We start from the raw sequence: 15,014 nt of genomic DNA, 5'->3' as shown, positions 1-15,014 counted from the left end.
TGCAATGCTAAATGTTAGCACAATCTGAAGATAAACCAGCGGAAGTGGTTGGTTTCTGCAGATATGCTAATTGAACGTAGCTGTTGAGTGAGAGCGAATTGTGCACACGGATGTAAATGTAGGTCTCCACGACGAAGGAAGTGCAGTTGCGATATAAGATCGTTCGACATATGCAAAGGACAAATTGTCCATTTCTCCCTAGTGTTATTGTAGGAACTTCTGCAATAGGTGCAAAGCGTGTGGTTTGATAAGATTCAAATTAAAACATTTTTTTCTTTAATCATTTTTATTTCTCAACATAGTCTCCATCGAGGGCTATACACTTGATCTTGCGAGTTTCTAATTTTCTTCCCGGAGTATAAATAGATTTTGTCAAACTCTGCCAGATAGTCACCGAGGGCACCGATGACATTCTCATTCGACGAAAAAATCTCTACCACCGAGCCATTTCATTTTTTTTTATTTTTTTTTTCCCCGGGAGTCAAGTCCGAGTGATAAGGTGGATGATGAATCCATTCGAAAACCAACGCAACCAATTTTGCGAATAACAGTAGTGTAGCATACTGCCGGAATTAGCCCAGATTATTTCTGGGCCATGCTATACTACATTTAAACATCCTAAAATGCATAAAAATCGACAAATACCCCTTGATACAACAACGATTCCTTACACCATGGTAACGAGCACAGGTTAATTCATACTGCCAGCCGAATATACCGTAAAAATACCCTGAAAACAATTGGAATTGATGTACGTACTAGCCAATATACTGTGAAAATACCCTGAAAATAAAATGATGAAAATTGATCACTTAATGAAAAATGGTTTGACCTATCAAAATGATAATCTGTGTTCACTAATCAAAATTAAAAATCTGTGTTCACGAACCATTAGTAGATTTCTACATGAAAACTGTTCAAAACATGAGCTTTTCCTAGAGCATTTAAAATACAATTTCTACTGTAACTACTGTACTTTTGTCCACAAATTTAAAAAATCATGATTTTCCTTTTTTCCCTTTGTTCAAAAACATACTTTTAATGCACTTCTAGTACAAAAATGATTTTTTTTTTACAGAAACAGTAGATTTCCCAGACATTTCTAGAAAACTTAAACTCCATGACTTGATAACAATTTTCACGTTTTCCAGACTGGTAGACATCCTGAACACCTCACGAGTAGAACATAACTACAAGACCACATACCTCAAAGTGGATTTTTTGCATAACCCTACAGACTACATAAAAACAGAACAAACAAAACCTTTCAGACAACATGCACACATATTGTATACATATCTTCCTCTCTACAGAAGTATTCAAAAACTAGTTATGAAGACTGGCCATTCTGAGATTACAAATTATGTTCCAATCAGGCGCGTGCCCAGGATTTTTGTAAGGGTGGGGTTATGAATCCAACACATTTTCCAGTTCACAGGTCAAATTTCTTGTAATAAATTAGATAATTAATATACTTGGATTTTACCCCAATGAACGCAATCAATGTATTTGCTATGGATGCTTCATGTTTTTATTGCATCATGTAAAAGCACCTGCTTGAATATTTCCAAATTATTAATATTTTATATTTAATTGCTCAAATATAATTTGTAAACAAAAAATATGTACACTCAACATTGTAACAACATTAAAGAGATTAAGACTACTTGATGTCTTAAAGACAGTAATAAATAAGGTACCACAGTTCAACAATTTAAATTCTGAAATTTAGGCATCGAGGTTTCTGTGCGAGTTCTGACACTATATCCCGGTGAATGTTCAGAGCAGCTAACCCATTTAATCTTTCTTCGCAAATGGTATTTCGAAGATAGGTCTTCAACCGCCTCAAAGTTGAGAATGATTTCTCATTTGATGTTGTTGTTACCGGGATTGTACTTAATATGCGCAAACGTGTCTTTACCCAGGGAAATATTACTTCACTGCACATATCAATTGCTTCAAGAGCATTTACTGGACGTCTTTGCATTGCTGCAAGATGACGATACCGCAGTTTCATTTCAGTGTGAGCGTCGTCGCCTTGTAATCAAGGTGTCCTGGGTTCAATACCCGGAGGAGGCTCATAGTGGTTCGGATCTCACTTTAAACTTTAGGTCCAGTCCCGATTAGCCTTACTGTGCATAAAGTGGATTTAAAACATCAATTCAATCAACATTGTACTTGTTGTGGAGATGATTTTGCTAAATATTGTGTACATTTTTGGCATTGTATTATTATATTATTGGTCAAAACATTTGTTTGACAGTCGACAAACAAATACGAACCCCTTCAGTAATTAACATTTTCTACTACAGTGTCATTAATATGTCATATTCATTTTCATATTAGGTCTAAGGAGAGGAATTTTGTATGTTGTTAACGTTATGGAACTGAGAAACCAACTGTTGAAGGGGCCACTCCCCCCTTCTTTTCCGAAGCCCAGTACCGCACCACAGGATCTGTCACTGAGCCCGACAAAATCTTGCCAGACAGTGCTCGAAATGGAAATTCGTAGCCGAAAAGGGAATGGATATTTCATCGATTTTGGAGATAGGAGGGGATGCATCCTTTAATGGATCAACATGGAGATGGAGACAATACAGTAGGTGGAGGATGCTCAATATGCAAATTATTCTAATTGGGGGTATGCTTTGTGAAACTTTCTTAACTGGAGGCAGCATCCCCTACTTCGACCACTGATGCCAGAAAAGATGCTTTCAGAAAATGAATTTATTACTGCACACACATATTACTTATTGTATTTGTTGCGTTTGTACAAGAGAAATATTTAGAAGATTTGTAAGGAATATTTACAGTTCATAGGATGCCTACCTAGTCTATCCCATGTCGTAATACAAATTTTATCCCTTTCCTACAAAATAATAAAACTGTCCATGGCAACCGTGATTTTATAATGTGGTTGCATACATATACACTGTATAGCAGCACCAAGCTTTCTGGGACCTCGGAAAATACGTGAACCACAGGCTTCCCCGTGGCTTTAACTAGCGACATTAGTGCCACTGCTCCGACGCCAGGGTTTCAAATACCTTGGTGGATCTATAAGATAGGTAATATCGTTTTTCGAGGGTTCGTGAACAAAACAAAAAGTAAATGATTTTAAAGTCCATTTTATATTCAGATACGTTAATCGGGACTGGTCTTAAAGTTTAAATCGGGATACGTACCACTGTGCAATGCACCTTCACAGGGGATCAAACCCAGGACCTCTTTCATTACACCACCATCGGTGAGGCCCCTGAAATCATTGAGGAAACTTGTTCATCTTCATGTTCTCTCGCCCTGCGAAAGTTTATTGGTGATATAGGGTGACATCCTACACACGTCTTCCAGACATACACACGCGGGCACCCCCCCTCCCCTGCACACACACGATTGTATGCTTACAGCACATGCTGTGCCCTCCCAGAAAAACAATTCTAAATCCGCCTATGGATATATCTGCTATCAAATAATGAACGTCACTTACCTCGACAGTTCCTTGACATAATTTTGCAACAAGGTTTCCAATATCTTCTGTTATGCCTTCTTGTTGAATATCAAGAGTCTGAAAGTTTGCACGTTTCACTCTCGCAATTCGGATGGAATTCCTCTGAACTTAAATCGACCTTTTCTGACGCTCTATGTGTGGAAGGTGAAGCTTCAACTTCCATTTTTTGTTTCTTTTGGAAATAATCTAATAATGTATTTCTCCTCTTTTCTCTATCCATCTTTAGTTCCACGTCAAAAATCTATTACACACGCAGAAACGTAACACACAACACGACCACTTCGACTTGCTACCTTGCAGACTGCAACTCGCTACAACCCCAGTGAACACCAGGACTTGGGACAAAGATACCGGGCGGACGAATGTCTGAACCATGCATCCAGCTTGGTCCAGCTCAAATTACGTCACCAGTGTTGACAGCAACCAGTAGTGTCAGTGTCAGTAGTGTTGGCAACTGCTAAATTATTTACGCACAAATTCAAGTGAGATCTTTCACAAATGTTACAAGAAAATTCAATAAACTGAAGGCTGGAAATGGGTTGAGAAGAAAATATCTAATTTGTAAAGAGCACAAGAGTAAAACGTATAATATTTTGACATATTAATTGTTTTTATTTTGTTTATGAAACTGACTGGGCCAGTTGGGCTATATAACGCATCCCTCCCTTCCTCCCGGCATGCTTTTGTACAAAACATCGCTTGCCTCCTTCGTAAAACCATGCTTCGCTACTACCTGCAACAATTATTATTATTATTATTATTATTGATATTTTGAAATAAATATGCATCCAGGTGCGATATAAGATTTTGACTTATCTTGCCTACTAATTGTAGTGATTCAAATCTCTCAGAACTTTGCTCTGCTGGCATAAATGGTATAAGAAGGGGAAAGAAAGAAAAGGGAAGTTAGCAGCACTGTCGTAACAGGAAAGGGAGGGTCATTCTCCTAAGAGGGCCATCGTGGGTGAAAGAAAGGGGAGGAGGGATTCCTTCAGTTCGCATTCCAAGGGTTACGGCTCTTTTCTTGACCATACTGGGAAGGAAATTCTCCTTCCTTTTCAGTGACTAAGGAATGAATGAATGCCTGTGGATTGCTGTAACTCAACTCCAATAGTATCAAAAGAAATTGAAGAAGCAATACATTTCTCATTGCCAAATGTAAACATTTTACAATATTGGCAATTTGGTACTCAAACACATTTATGAAATAAAATTTATTTTTGCTTTGAATTTTTTCTAAATGACGAAACCAATGGGGGGGGGGTTTAACCCCCATCAACCCCCCCCCCCTGGGCACGCCACTGGTTCCAATTGTCACATTCCGTGAAACTTTATTGTAGCCTAGTCTGGGCATGGCTCCTTCTAAGAAAACTGTCCCTTCCTGGTAAACCTGCAGTCAACACAAGAGCTTCAAAAAGCACAGGTTTGCAAAATGCTTTGTAACGGGGCAGTAGACGATACCAAGCAACACCTGCAACAATGTTGGTGATTAGCAGTGGTGCCAATTTTTTTTAGAGATTTGGTTGACCGAACTTGATTTGTTTTATAATTTCATGAAATAATATTTTTTATATGTAGACTGATAATTTGCACTAATGTTTTATTCCTTGCCAGAAAATGTAGGCTTTTAGCTTAAAAATCGTTTCGGGCTATTTCTGAAAGAAATGCATGAATTGTATAGTTGTTTTTTTTAGCCTATTTCGAAGATATCTGCTTTCTGGGTGCCTAATCTGAAAAAATAATGACAAATCTCTATGTGTATAACTTTGAGAGCCTATTTTGTATTTTTCGGTGCTGTGTCTGCCTATTTTGGTAATATATGACACTGAAAGTATCATATTGCAGGTAAAAGGTAAAGGAAGGCACCCCATTTGCTTCTGCACTCATGCCATGAATTGATTGATTGATTTGCTTTATTTTACTTCGCTTTTGTGCCACTTTTGGCTAATTTGCGAAGATGGGGATGAGTGATGAAATTAATGGACACTCACAAACATCCACGCCCAGGCCGGGATTCGAACCTGGGACCCCTGGCGTCGTAGCATGATGTGCTAACCACTCTGCCATGGAGGCCGGCACTTGCCATGAAGGCATATCGGGTGATGTGGAGGTAGAAATCCACATATTCTTAATCTCTGCCACATTTGGGATGAGATCAGCATCATGCCCGGCCATCTTTACTCCCCAGGTTTGCCCCCAGATACCCATTGATATGAGGCTGGGTGGGCCTCAGAGCCACGCAGAAACAGGAAAATGACTGGAAAATTTCCTGGTCCAGATCACCCGGCATTCGAACCTGGGTCTTCTGTGTCGTAGTAGCCAGAGCTACTGTGGTTCGTATACTGCAGATGTAGCACATTTTTATGAAACATTTTGATAACAGTCAGTAATTGTGTCAATTCTTTAAATGTATAATGATGAAACATTTTGTTTTCTTAAGTACAGAGACTTTACTTCTAAAACAAAACATACAACAGGCAGTGGCGTGGCTAGGGTTACCAGACATGTCCTACATTTTAGCCTTATGACCGGCGTCCGGGAGGAATTTGAAAAATGTCAATGTCCTACATTTTGAGCGTCACATAATAATTAATTAGGAAAATATGTGTTTCAGTTGAACAAAGAGAAAGCGTGCAAGTTACAAGTCAATGGACTGCGCTCCCAAACTCAATAGTGAAATTTATTTTGATTCAGTCATTGACCAAAAAGAAAAGAAAAGTTTGTCCTGCTAGAACAAAAACGGAAGCAGTTTATCAGCAAAGTTTTGAGGCCACATATTGATGATGTCACTGGTCAATACCTGAGGGTAATTTCTTGCCTTGGGATGGAACAAGATTTTTTCAATTCTTATTCATTATTTTGATTGTAAAGCAGGGGTATATAGAACAAAGTTATTTAGGGTGTCTAACAGACAAGAAAGTCATGAAAAGTAAAGAAATCAACAAGTAGGTCAAGAAGTCAATAAATTATTCTTGTGGTCAAGAATTCTTGCTATCACAATGACTGATTAGTTGATTTAGTTTATTGTACTTAACTTTTCTGCCCCTTTGGCTAATCGCGAAGATGAGGATGAATGGTGGTAAGATAAGATGGATGAAGAGAAAATCACAAACATACCTGGTGGTCCAAAAGTCCCGGAACGGTCACATATCGTGAGAAATACACGTCGAATCGGAAAACGAAAAAAATACGTGTTTAATAAGTGAAAGAAAGCTATTCAATGATATCACACTTGATTCCCCACTCCCGCCCCCTGTGGGTGGGGCAACTGTGAAATTTTAAATGGAAATCCCCATTTTGTATTGTAGAATCGGATAGAGGACTTCATTCCGAGTCCAACGAACTATCAACCATCCTCCTAGCTCAATTAGGGACGGAGATTTGGTGATTTTAAATTTTCGCCCCCCCCCCAAAAAAAAAAAAAAAAAATAAAGGGACGCTCTGCCCCTAATTGAGCTAGAGTGAAAGCGATTGCAGATTCGGAATCTGCACGTCAAGACCTTTCAATAGGGTATATGGTAGATCCACTTTTTTTTTTTTTTTTTTTTTTTGCTAAAATTTAAAATCGCCATATCTACAAATATTCAGAAAATAGTGAAAGATTCTCCAACATGCCCTACGATAATATTACATACATCAAATTTTCAGATTTCGTGACATCCAGCCTGAAAAACCTACTCTTGTGTTCATGACTGATGTGTTCATTATGGTAGGTCACTTCTCATATTCTAAAAACAATCATAAAAGTAGAGGATGCAGCAGAAGTAATGCCCTTTTCTTACGAGTGCATTCTAAAGCGAATATTGTTGAGATGTTTTAATTGAAATTATCGTATTGAGTTAGTAAGCCTTGTTTTCCAGATTATCTGACTTAAAGTGGGCCTGTATACATGGGCGTCCGGAAAGGGGGCAAACGGAGCCGTGCCCCCCCCCCCTGGGAAACGAAAGTCAACCAAAAATTTTGTGTCTCACACATATAATTGCATTCTAGCCACAATAATGTGTGTTAATTATTGCATACATTCAAAATTAAGCAATGTTTTTTTTTAGGGAACACTATTTTTGGGGAAAATGTGCCTTGTTCGCCCCTGGAAAAAAAAAAATACCTTCCTCGCCCCTCCCTGGAAAAAATCCTGCGGACGTCCATGCCTGTATAGTTGAGTGATCACCTTGATCGCCGGACCTAATGATATTTTATTTCTGTTTGCGGCATGTCCTTAAAATATATTGTGTACCAGACTAAACCCTGAATCATTGCTAGTTTGCAAAACACAAGAGATAATTCTATGCAGGTAATACAGCAAAAGTGAAAAATCAAGCAAGACCAGGGCTGGCTCGATTGTTCATTCAGTAGAGCAATGGCACAGTATGCCAGAGGCCTGGTTTCGAGTGATCGAGCCTGCATTTCTTGCTGCAATTTCTACATGGTACATACCCTATGTGTGCCAAACAGCAAGATAATTTTAAACTGGAATGAAGTAAAAGTATATGTAATTGTAACAGAGGATGCTTTTCTTCACTTTTGATTTGACAAATATTCGAACTATAAATGAAATGAAAAAAGGGACACCAAAATACTGGTGAATTTCCAGGCATTCATAATTAATATAATTTCCGTCGTGTGGCATATCATATGCATAACAATAGAAAGCAAAGGGTGAAGAGTAGTGTATTTATTTTATTTATCTGTTGTTTGACTAGTTTTGTGATACACCATATGGTACTGTGCTCCTCATAAATTATGCACCCTAAGCTGCAGCTTTCTTCACCTTAGTGAATAGTGGTTTCGAAGAAAACTGGTGAGACAAACTCAAGGTTCAGTCAAGTCACTTCCAGATGGAGCACCCTAAAATCAACACATTCAGGACGAGTGATGGGTATAGCCCAGTGTTTCTCAAACTTCTCTCTCACTGTACCCTTTAGTCGTAACTAAACGACTAATGTACCCCCACAATAGATTTTCTCTGAATAGTGGGTTTTAGGGATGTTTTTCTGGCTGCCTGATTGGTGGGGAATTTTTCATATGTTAGAGGCGTGTATCAGCAATACAGCAAAATGGCATTCCTGCTGTATGTGGAAATATAGTAAACAAATAAACATTAGAATCCTAGGTATTATACACTCTGTAAAAAAAAATTAGCATCACTTCATTACTTTTGGTGGTCAGCATTTTGCTCTTGAATTATCAGTTGTTTTATTCATTTAATTCGACTTGTCGATTTATTTTCCTAACAATTATATAAAACACTATATCTGTACAATATATTTTTATTATTTAAGTCATAGTTACGCACATAATGCACTTGACAGAACTAATATCAAAATTACTGCAAATATAGCTTGTGGAACGTTTTCGCACAAAGACAATTTTTACAAGTAAAAAGATTGAACAAAGGTTTTAAATGCATCATGATATGTCAATTTGAAATGATAGTAAGTAAATACATTGACTAGTACTTAGTGTGGCCACCCCTGGCCTTCCTAAGTGCTTCCAACCTTCGAGGCATGCTACGAATGAGATTTTGACAATATTCGACCTCAATTTCATTCCAAACATGTACAATGGCTGCCATAAGTTCCTCTTTTGACCTGTACGTCTGATTACCAAGTTTTTTGCATATCATAGCCCACAGGTTTTCTATAGGATTCATGTCTGGAGAGTTGGGCGGCCACCAAAGTCTTTCAATATTCATATCATGAAACCAGTTATTCACCACCTGAGCACGGTGACAGGTTGCATTATCGTCTTGAAAAATAAAGTAGTCCAAATTCTGTCCAGAATAATGATCTCCTGCAGTTTGCAGAACTTTCCGATTCAGGATTTCCAGATATTGATCACAGATATTGATCAGCCTTAACGGTCCATGTGCAAATATGCATCCTGCCAATCCCTTTTGCAGAGAAACATGGCAAATCATAACACTGCCACAAAACTTTTGAGTTTATAAACTACAAGATTTTGCAAGTTCTTCTCCCTTCCGCATCTACAGTTTAACTGAGCTGTCATTCCCCAGCAATTTAAATCGTTTTTCATCAGAAAATATCACATGTTCCCAATCTGAATCATTACATGTGCCATAACGTGTGACAAACTCACGTCTGGCTTTTGCATGTGCGTCAGTTAGTCTGGGTTTACTACGTGGGACGTGTTTAGAAACACCCTGTTTCTTTAGCCGGGATACTACAGTAGCATGAGTAAGATTAACTCCCACCTTATTTTGAAGTTTATGTGCAATTTGGCGTGAACTCATTCCTCTGTTCTTCAGTGCCATGTCCTTTATTATACGATCCAGTCAAGGTGATGTCTTTTTCTTTCTGCCACAGTGACATCTCAGTGATGATTTTCCATGTTCTTGTTACTTTTGCAGGCAGCGACTAACTGTGGATTGATGCATTTGAAGTTGTTGACCAATTTCTCTCTGAGAAAGGCCATCCATATGCAAAGCAAGAACCATTCCTTGCTTACGTGTAAAATGTCACACTTTCTGCCCATTTTTTTCGACAAAACACGCTCAAATACACTACACACCACCAGAACACTTCACAAATATGATAATGTATCCAAACTGTCAATAATGAACATGTAGTTGCAACATAAAACACGTCACATGTTGCACTACTAACAATCGTTTTACGGATTCCTGACAATTGATTACAAAGCCTTGCAGCAGTAACTGATTGCAACACCCTCTAGCGGACACTCCAAACACTAAATCAACAAAATAATAACACCACACTACGCAGTGAATCCAGACCAATGCTTCAATCAATTGATTTCAAGTTGTGCAGGAAAGATGCATGCATGCGAAACTCAAAATTGTCAACATCCGTAATAAGAATACAGTGATGCTAATTTTTTTTTACAGAGTGTATTATATTGGGTGTTGTTAAGTTTACAATCTTTATGATTAGTTACAAAAATAAATATGTGAAACACATGTATTGTAAGAAGTATATCAGAAACATTAATTTTCATATATTTTCCAGAGTTATTAAAAAAAAGTAAAGATCACAAGCACAATTTTGGAGTTTTTATTGTTATCAGAGTTTCTAGTGAGAAGGATGTGCCTGCATAACCTGACACAGATTCTTGATGTCTGGTTGTACATTTGAAACTTTCAAGCAGAGATTCGGCTCCAAATGTAGCCTATTATAGATTTCAAACAAGTATTTTATTTAAAAACATATGAAACAGAGATAAGAGTGTCAGTGACAAAATCAGCATACTTTCCCGTTGACCGTTAAAGCTATGAAGTCTGCTCTACGCACCTGCTGCAAAAATGTTGTCGTGTGGGTATTCTCGACATATCTCTTTCAAGCAAATCGCGTACCCCTTTCAAGTCATGTACCACAGGGGGTATGCGTACCACAGTTTGAGAACCACTGGTATAGCCCATTATACAACTATTGTGCAATAAGACGGGCTTCGTTCTATATACACTTGTATTGTTAATGAACGACAGACTATAATCACACAGCATATCTTGTGCACATACATTTTTACCACCCCTTTCAAATTCCAACTGCTAGACGTTGCATTTTTTTCGTTGCTGAATTTAATTGTACTCATTTCGAATTACATTGCACTTTTGTTTACTCTTGACAATATCATTGAACAACAGATATGAACATTGTGGAAATTCTTTACAAGGATTCCAATTTGGATTTCAGATTAGTTATGATATCGATCCAAAGAAGAATCTTTTAGGGTATTTTTCATTTATTATTTTCATATTATGTATAAAAAATATATTTTCAGTAACTTTTATTAGTTTATTTTTTTAAAAAAATTGTTGCAGAAAAAATACATAAATGTGAAAAACTCTATATAAAATGAAACATATCTTTGGAAGAAGGATGTGCCTCCACCGGGTATCGAACCCAGGACCCCTTGATTACAAGGCGACAACGCTACCACTGCACCATCGAGGAGGCCCAAAAGCCTACAAGGCAGTTATTTTGGTACAAATTGTGTATTTTGTTATGCCTTTGAACCCAAGTTACAATTGTGCAATGCTTGTACAGACTTTTATGAGAAGGTTATGGTGGCCACACAAATGCAACTGTGTTACAATTTGTTTGGTACAATTGACTGGCTAAATATTTCAATTTTTCTTGTACATACGCATTGCTTGCATTGTAGAAATATTTCTCTTGTAGTCTAAGGTTATTACAAGCATAAAAACACAGTTTTTCGTTGTGACGTTTCAGGAGAACACACGCTCCCTTCATCAGACATTTATTTTTAGTTTCATCAAAGATACAGTTATAACAATGGTTAAATTTTTTTAACAAACAAGAATCAGTTATACAATGGATGGTGTCAATGTTACATTGTTGTAATATAGCAACTTAATTGTTTGGTTTGATTGATTTGATTTGGTGTTTTAAGTCCACTTTATGCACAGTAAGGCTAATCGGGACTGGACCTACAGTTTAAGTGGGATCCGAATCATTATGTGCCTCCACCGGGTATCGAACCCGGGAAGCAATTTAATTGTGAAATAAGCAGTCTGTTTTATTATTATTTCAGGGTTTGTAACATAAAATTGCAAAAAATTTTAGATTTAATTTCAAAATTGTTTTCAAATCCCCAAGAAGTTTGGAATGTACATTTAATGAATACAAAATGAGAAAATCTGGACCAGATGTGGAAACCACAGGAATACAGTGTGGTATTTAAGAAATTTCCAGAGGGGAGGAAATTCTATTGACTGTCTAGACTCTAGAGACAGCATGAGATAATGCTTTATACGCTGTGCGTGTGTATATAAAGCTATATACACATATGTGTGTGGCCGCTAGAGGAGAGGGGTTGCAGGGGAGGGGGAGGGGTTGCAGGGGAGTGGGAGGGGTTGCAGGGGAGTGGGGAGGGGTATCTCGACAATTTTAAATGGTAAATTGGGTCATTCCTCACTTCGCTTCATGCCACTTAACCTCTCTCTAAAAACAACAAAAAAATAGCTTTGAACAAAACATATTTTAAATAATTGCTAAAGCCGATTTAAATTTGTATCTTGACAGAAGGAAAAGGCCAAGTCCAATTTATGATCAAAACAGCTAATCGAGACTGGGCCTACAATTCTTAAATGGAGATTTTGACACCCATCCCCAGAAATCTATAGTCTGGTCCTAACTTTTGGGGATCTAAATCAAACTTGGATATAACTTTAAGGGGGGAGGGTAGAATCAAAAAGTTTTCTACCCCATAAAAGTAGGGCACAAGACTACTTTGCTAAATTATGGTTACATTTGCGAAAACATAAAAAAATACTCATTAACTTGGTTCTCAGGTCCAGGAGGTTAACATAAATTCCACTAGCTTGTTAATTCTGAAAATTTATTAAGTGGGTGAGTGCCCCTGCCAAGTGACGGCTAATTAGTCCGAGGCTCCTTGAATACAAGACAATAGCGATTACCACTATTATATATCTAACACCCATAATTATGTACGTAATTTCATAATCAATTGTTGTTATGGAACTGAACAAGAGAATTCAATATCGTTTCTTCTGTACTTTTAGTCATGATATTTTATAAATGTCTTTAGCTTGATGCAGAATTACGAAACTACCAACCTGACAATGCATGCTCAAACTGAAAAATATTTCCAACAAAGGATACCACATTCCAACTCGCCAATGTGTTTTAGTTTCATTGATTTAGTTTAATTTACTTTACTTTTCTGCCACTTTTGGCTAATTGCAAAGAGGAGGATGAGTGATGATATGATGAAATTGATGAATGGACACTCACAAATACCCATGCACAGGTCGGAATTCCAACCCTGGACCCTTGGCATCGTAGCATAATGTGCTAACCACTCCACCATGGGGAATGGCCCATGTGTTTTAATTCAGTGATGTTTAAACATAATGTAATGTGTAACATCACTAGATACTCAAGCCATTGCCGTGTAATTTTTCATTTGTTAAATTCTTCACAGGCAACCAACAATCAAAAGGAACTCACCACTTTAATACTTGTGCAGATCCACTTGCAAATTTTCAGAACCCATCCTTTGACCAACACAGCCTTCACCTCCACCAGATTTCGTTCATTTTGAAGGCAGATTCCTGATATTCCAGAGTCTGGAACTCGTAATGCTAACTTTTTCCACTAACATTCTAGCTTCACAAAGAAATCTAGTTCATTGTTCTAAAAAAAAAGCACACTTGTTCTCTAAAAAATGGCTTCGTAAAGGGCTTTGCACTCACGTCAAAAATTCCATGTAGGCTATCTTCGTGCATTATTGTTCCACTCATACAAATACAGACATTGTGTGGTGACAAGTTCCCGTGAACACAGAAAAGGGAAGAAGAGAGGTGGTCTTCAACCCTGGCCACTTGTTTGACAGTTTCAGGAATGGAGCAGCGCTTGAGGCCACATCTGTGTTCACCTATTAGAGCTTCCAGTTATCTGTCAGGAAATGTTGCAATTGAATGGCGAAGTGGGGAAAGGTAAGTAAATAGCCAATAATTAATTGTTCCCCCCCCCCCCCAGGGATAAAATTTATCAAGCAGAGAGGGGGAAACAAGTATCCAGAAGAGGAGAATTCCCCCCTACAAATACCACACTGGGAATATATAAGTTGTTCATGTTCAAAGGATTATGTAGGACAAACGAGGAAAATGGCAATAGGATGGCATGAACATGATTTGGGCATTACAAATTTAAACCCAAGAACAGGTCTGTCAGCTCACATCATCGAGGAGAAGCAAATGATTAAATAGAGAAGGGTTTTTAAAAGAGTGATGGGAAACAGATTTGAGTGTCTGGGAACCTTCGTTCATTGCAGAAGAACACTGGAATAAATTAAATAATGAAAATGGTAACACAGACCCACTATGGAGTTTTCTTTTTCACAAGCGAAGAAGGCTGTCACAATCTTTAAAATTTAATGTAATGGAAAAAATAAAAAATCTCTGTGAAAGCAATGATGATTTTGAATTACCTGATGATATTTGGGATTCATAATTTTTTTTCAAAACGGGTGATCAAAATTTTTATCTGAAATAATAATAAAACAGACTGCTTATTTCACAGTTAAGTTGTTGTATTACAACAATGAAGGCAGCGTGTGTTCTCCTGAAACGTCACAACGAAAAACTGTGTTTTTATGCTTGTAATAACTGTAGACTATAAGAGAAATAACAAATATTTTAATACATTAATTCCTCTTAAAAGGACACACACTGGTCTAGTGGGTTGGGTGTCTGCCATGCATGAGACCAGAGCTCAATTCCCAGGGTGGGAGATCTAAGGTCAGAATTTTTCCAGCCTTGTCCCTAAAGTGTCTCTGGGCTAACCTAGCTTCAAATAAATGGAGGCAACCCTGGAAGTTAAAGGCAGCCAGAGCATGATGCTAATCACATCACCTTCAAAATGACCAATACCATGAATGTGTGCGACCCTACTCTCACATCCCCTAAATGTGCCTTCATGGCATGGTGCAATATGTATGGGCACCTTCAAAAATAAAATTAAAAATTCCTCTTAAGATTTTC

The sequence above is a fragment of the Lepisma saccharinum genome, chromosome 1 (genome assembly GCF_977018435.1).
Source record: "Lepisma saccharinum chromosome 1, izLepSacc3.1, whole genome shotgun sequence".
NCBI classification, from domain to species: domain Eukaryota; kingdom Metazoa; phylum Arthropoda; class Insecta; order Zygentoma; family Lepismatidae; genus Lepisma; species Lepisma saccharinum.
This window is presented reverse-complemented; position numbering follows the sequence as displayed.